Below are 6838 nucleotides of genomic sequence, written 5' to 3'. Positions count from 1 at the left end.
TGTGTTTCCTGCTCTCTGATGAAGCTGCAGCATGGAATGATAAATAGACGTTTCTCACAGCGTCACAACTTGATGCTTTTCAGGTTCTGCTCTTTCTCCCATTGGCTTATTTAGTTAATGTAACAAGTGGTCAGGCTTTATTCTTCTGTCTCTTTAAAAAATTTTAATGCAATAATTTTATTATGATGTTACCAAACTTTTAGGCTACTTAAAAACTGTATTTCAAAATTTCTGCTTTTTAAATAATTTTTTTTTTGATTTTTGACATTTTCATACAATACAGTTTGATGGTACTTAGATCCCCTCCCAATTTGCATCTCCCCCCATGGGCATCCACCTAAATGTCTGATTTGTGTCCCCAAATGTCCTTCAGTATGGATCCATCCACTGGAGCCTAAGAAACCCACCAGAGTCACATCCCCATATGACACTGTCCCTTCCCTCCAAGCAGCCATCAGTTGCCAAGAGTTCCTTAGGTTGGGTTGGGATTTCTTACCCACTTCCCCATGTCTATGCTGGGATTTTGTCTGCTTTGAGCTTGCTGTAAGTTGAGCGATAGGACTTGTGCATGTTGTCACCATTGCTGTGAGTTCATATAAGTAACTGACCAGCTGTCAGGAAGACTTTCTTTTCTTAAAAAATTAAAAATAAACTTACTCTATGATCCAGTCATACCACTCCTTGGTGTATGCCCAACAGACTCATCCTACTATAAAGATACTTACACAGCCATGTTTGCTGCTGCCCTTTTCAGAACAATACCTAAGAAATGGAAAGAATCTAAATGTCCCTCAACTGAGGAATAGATAATGAACATGTGGTACATTCACACAACGGAGTTCTACCTAGCAGTAGAGGAAAATGGAATCATGAAATTTGCAAGTATATGGATGGAACTAGAAACTGTTACACTAAGTGAAGCAAAACAGACTATTCTTTTCCTTATTATCAATGAAGACTATGCTAATAGAAGGTTAGTGGAAAACCAAATAGCTATTTGTAACTGCTTTGGTTTGGATGAGGTTTGGTTTGAGAGTGTCCTTCAAAGGTGCATGTGTTGGAATAAATATTGGTCCCTGGTGTGGAAATGTTGAGATACCATGATGCCTTTAACAGTGGGGCTTAGTTAGTTAATTAGGTCAGGAGAGTCATGTCCAGTGATTTAGTTCTCAAAGGAGACTAGGTTGGCGCAAAAGGGCAAACCTGGTCTCCTCATCTCTGTAGCTTTGTGTCTTGCTATGGGTCACTTATATCAACTCTGCCTTGACGTCATCCTTTACAAGGTTGTAACTGGAGGTCACATAGATAGGCCACCCCATCTGGGCCTTTTAGCCACAGAAGCAATGAGCTAATGAAACCTTTTTGTTTTTAGGTATATTATATTTCCTACTTACAACAACATTATTTATCAAAATTTAGGATTGGTAGAAATGATCTAACCTACCCAAACAACTACTATGTCAATTATAAATGCCCAGGTGTGCTTAGCTCTCAAGATTTTACTACACCAATGAAATCCATGGTAACATGTAAGGCAGACACATAAGTATCATTTAAGAAATTGTTTCAGTAAGTGGCACTTAGAAAATACACTCTCTTAGTAGAGACAGCTGTTTTTTTCTCTTTATTGAATTTTTACAATTTTTATACAATATAATTTGATGGTATTTAGAGGCCCTCCTTTATCTGCACCTCTTCTTTTTGCCCCTCAATTTAATGTACTTTATTTCATATATAGTATAGGCTGTTAGTTTTAGCATATATATATGTATATACAGGCCTATACAGTCTAATTTGTGTACCAAAATGTCCTTCAGTGTGAGGTTCATATCCTAGAGCTGGAACTTGTAAACCTTTTTTAAAAACAAATACTCAATAAGAAACCCCAATCCTACCCTCAGTTCCTCAGAACTGTTGGAAATAGATGGCTGGTGGAAAGGGGTGATTCAGTCTTGGTTAAGGGTGAGACTCTTGGATGGTTGACCAGGCTCCAGTGAATGAACCCACACTCAAGGGCATTTGGGAACACAAACCTGACTCTATAGGCCTAATAAATATATTAGATCACAAGAAATTTGGTGGGGGTTTAGTAATAAGGATTGCAGATATGGGAGGGGATCTAAATATGATCTGAATATATTGTATGAAATTTGCAAAAATTCAATTCAAGAAAAAGAAAACCAAGTACCCAAAACTCAGTTTTTTTTTAATGACAAGAGGTTGCTAGACTAGCTCCTTGATGAGAATGAAAGGTATTTGTGTTTGATGGTGATGGAAGAGGTTGTTAGTTTTAGCAGGATCCTGATGTATTACAATACTTCCCACAGAAGGCTTTACCTTGTCAACTGGTCACATGGTGGTTTTTAATGCTTTACATTTGAGATTCATGAAATATGATAGGTCTTGAGCCCTTTAAGGGGATTAAATTTTTAGAAAAATGAATAAGAGGAAAATTCTTTTGCATTCCTGTTGTCTCCGTGAAAACAAGAATATTATTAGTATCTTCTTCACAAAGTTGTTCTGAAGATGATATGTATTAAATTTCTCTGTAAATATACAAATTTAAGAACAAGAGGAAGTTGCTCTGTGGGTCAAATTTGGACATTATGCAGGTTTTGTTCAAATTCCACTAAAGACAAATCATTCTAAACATGAATCATGGCATTTGTGTTGTTTGGGTTACATTTTTATAACCCTAAAACGAACAAATTCTAATTGCTTTGGTGCAATTTCTATTTCCCTTTTTGATATTAGCATTTTGTACAAAATAACATGCTTCATTATGATTTGGTATCTTTTTATTATTATCAATTTCTTAAGACCAAGGGTACTACTTAGGGTTGAAAAAAATGTGGTAGATATGGAGACAAATTATTATGAGGTCAAAAATTAGGAATTTTAAAGCATTTTAAAGGACAAATCTAATCTCTGCTTGCTAAAATATGCAGTTTTTCTCTCCAGGAATGGAAAGGAAGACCATTTTTATATGTGGGTACTACTGTGTATAAATATGTATGTCTGAGAAGTCTGAGTCTACTTACTAAAAAGTCCTTGGTATGCTCATGAGTGTCTTTGATCAGGGGCAAAGTAGGCATACGGACGCAGCAGGGACAGTGGGGGTCTATAAGAAGGAGTAACATTGAAACACCCCACCCACTGAAGTTATCTGTGTATCAGTTCCTTTGTTGGCTCTGGGGTAACTTATCTTTGTATGAAATGGCATGAAAGATATTTGGCAATGTGCTATGAATCAATTAGGTATGCTGAGAACTTCCTGTTTTCGGTGTCTAAACATTGCTGTTCATATATCACTTTTCCAGTTCTTCTTACATATTGTCACCAGGACATTATTTTGAGATGAAATTCAGTCACGTTACTCTGCTTGCCCCCTTCTCACATGTGATGCTTCTTGAGGTGTGCAGTTGGAGTGTCTGAGCAGGGCACAGCGCTGCCCATCTTCCTACCTCCTGTCAAGACTGCTGTCTTGCCATGTCCTAGGTGGAGCAGATTCAGCCTGTTTTGGTTTTCTCTGTCCTGGCTTGACATTTATGTTTGGATGACAAGAGATATTACTTACTTTTATTTATTTATTTTTTATTTATGTATTTATTAATTATTTTATGTGTAAGAGTATTTTGCCTACATGTATGTATGTAAGTGCACCCATGTCATGCAATGCCCACAGAGGCCAGAAGAAGGTGTTGGATACTCTGGAAATGAAGTTATGGGCAGTTGTTAGCTGCCATGTGAGTACTGGGAACTAAACCTGTGTCCTCTGTAAGAACAGCCAGTGGTTTTAACTACTGAGTCATCTCTTCAACCCAAAGAGATATTTTTTAACAAGATATATTTTTATTGAATTTTTGTGCATTTTATATAATACATCTTAATTATTTTTAGATCCCACTACCTTATCTGCACCCCCATGTCCCCCACCAGATTTCATGTATTTTGTCACAATTTTAGAGTCAAGTTTATGTCCCCAGATGTTCCTTCATGTGGGTTCATCCACTGGAGCCTGGTCAGTCTATCTAGAGTCACTCTCTTAAAGAAGACCAACTCTCCCTCACTCAGCACTGATCAGCTGCCAATAGTTTCTCATCTAAAGTTGGGATTTCTGACCTATTTCCCTAGTTCTATGCTGGGTTTTCATCTGGTTTGAGTTTGCGTGGATCTTCTGCCTGCTGTTACCATTCACCATTGCTGTAAGTGCACATAAGCAAGAGATATTATAAAACTCTTGTGCTCAAATGGGCTTCTGTTATCCTGCCTTTCTCTCTAAGAAATGGACATTGCCTTCTCAGGCCTGGAATCTGGGTGTGAATTGTCATTGCTCTCTTTCAGACTTTACTACCCATACCAACGCAGCAGCTGCCTTCTGCCTTCCAATCCACCATGCCTTCCACCCTGCTCTACTCCTGGAAGAGTGCAGTTGATACAGCTCTGGGAAATGCATCACATCCCGCTATTTCTTTGCTTGTCTTTTAGAAGTGCTCCATGGCAAGCAGATGAAGTGCTAATTCCTTAGAAGATGTATTAGTTACTTTACTCATTGTTGTGACAAAATACCTGACAAGAAACAACTTAAAGGAGGAAGGATTTATTTTGGTCCAGTTTAAAGGTCCACCATGGCAGACACAGCATGGGGGCAGGAATCACCATGCGCTCACTGTCAGGACTCAGAGGACTCTGTTACTCAGCTCCTTTCCTCCTTTTTATTCAGTCTGGGCCCTCAGGCCACGAGATGGTGCTGTCCACAAACATGGTATGTCTTTCCTCCTCAGTTATAGTCTAGAAATGCTCCTATACACACACCTGCAGATATGTTTCCGTGGTGATTCTAAATTCAGTTAAGTTGATAATGAAGGTTACTCATCACTCTACCCTTTGGCAATCTGATATCCAAACACATCACTTTTAAATCCCAATGTTCTACCCTTTGCCCCCGAAGTTGTATTTTCATATATTAGGAAATATCCAGAATATTAGGAAAAATCCATTTTGTCCAACTATGAAAAGCCTCATACTATCTTTAACAGTCCCAACACTGTTCAAAAGTCCAAAGTCCAAGGTCTCTTCTGAGATTAAAGACAGATCTTTAACTGTGAGCCACTATAAAATAACAACAACAATAAATAATATAAAAACAAGTTACATACGTCTAATATACAATGGCATAGAATAGACATTCCCATCTCCAACAAAAGCAGTGGAGGCACAGCAAGAAATGATTGTGGCCCAAAGCAAGGCCCATATCCAGCAGAGAAAAACCCTGATTCATATCCAGCACTTGGGGCTTATGATGTCATCATTTGTACTCTAACGGTCCTGGTCATCCCTGCCCCTCCAGCTCTGTCACCTACAGCACATATGACCTCTCTTGGATCAGCTCCACTCTGTCTGTGCCTTCATCAGCAGATACACCTTGATCCTGACATTGCCAGCATCCTGGGGTCTCCTTTGACACTTAGGCTTTACCTTCCCAGCTTCATGCAATGGTGTTTCAGTACTTCCTTATAGGGACTATGAACCTGCCATATACTGCCTGTGTCTTTCTTTGTGCAATCCTCCATGACCCCCTCATCTTGCATTGCTCATGTCTATAATGGGACCACAGTTGCCATTGCAGCGGCCACTGTGTCCTGATCCTGGGGAAACACTTCACAGGAAGTTGCTTTGAGCAGGGAACCACTCCCAGAACATTCTCAATTTAGATTCTCCTTTCAAATAAATGTACTTTTCCTCAAGTTGAAGAAGCTTCAGTGGGTAGGGTCCTGCTCTAGAGGCATCTTTCCTCTTGTTCCAGTGCAGAACACTAGGTTTTTCTTTAATGGTGTTAATTTCTGATACTGCTTTCTCAGTGCCTACCTTTTCTGTAAACTTGAACTTGCTCTTGCTCACCAAACTGTACATTTTTCATATCTTTCTGCTCTACTTGTTACCCTCTCTCAGTCTAGACCTGGATAAAAGCAGTAAGCAGTAACCATGACTGTGGTGGTTTGAATGAGCAATGTTCCCCATAGGCTCAAATATTTGAACACTTGGTCCCAAGTTGGGACACTGATTGTTGGAGGTCATGGAATCTTCAGGCAGTGCAGCCTTGCTGAAAGAAGCACAACACTGGGGGGTGGGTTCTGAGAGTTCATAGCCTTGCCCCACTTCCCATTTGCTCTCTTAGCTTGGTGTTTGTGGTTGAAGAGATCAGCTCTTGGCTTCCTGCCCCTGTTGGAAGCCTCTGTTATTCCTGCTGTCTCCTGCCATACCTCCCTACCATTATGGACTTTTATCCTCCTGGAACCCTAAGCTCAAATAACCTTTCTTCTAGAAGTTGCCTTTGGTCATAGTGTTTTATCAAAGCAACAAAAAAGTAAAGTAACTAATACAATAGCACACCCTGAATTCTATCCTGTCTTGAAGTTTCTTCCGTTAGAAAATTAGTACTTTTGGATTCAGCCTCACTCAAGTTCTTAGTACACTGTCTTGGCTTCTGGTCTTCCAAACTCCCACAAGAATGGGCTGTTAAACTCTGCGCTCTTGTTTCTCTAGTCTTCAGATCCAAACTCTTCCACATTCCATCTGGAAAGCATTCCAAAGGCCTAGAACCATACGGTGAACTTTGTCACAGCAATGGCCCAACCCTTCAGTACCAATACTCTGTGTTAGTTACTTTGCCCATTGCTCTGACAAAATACCTGACAAGAAGAAAACAGGTTTATTTTGGCTTACAGTTTTAGGGCGGGATGGCATGGAGGCAGGTGCATAAGGTGGCTGTTTCAAGATGTCTGGTCATATTGAGTTATGAAGCAGAGAAAGATAGATGTGGTGCTCAGATCCGTTT

This window comes from Nannospalax galili, unplaced genomic scaffold (assembly GCF_000622305.1).
Source record: "Nannospalax galili isolate Female #2095 unplaced genomic scaffold, S.galili_v1.0 scaffold639, whole genome shotgun sequence".
In the NCBI taxonomy this organism is placed as follows: Eukaryota; Metazoa; Chordata; class Mammalia; order Rodentia; family Spalacidae; genus Nannospalax; species Nannospalax galili.
The sequence above is the reverse complement of the archived record's forward strand: the minus strand, read 5'-3'. Positions refer to the sequence as shown.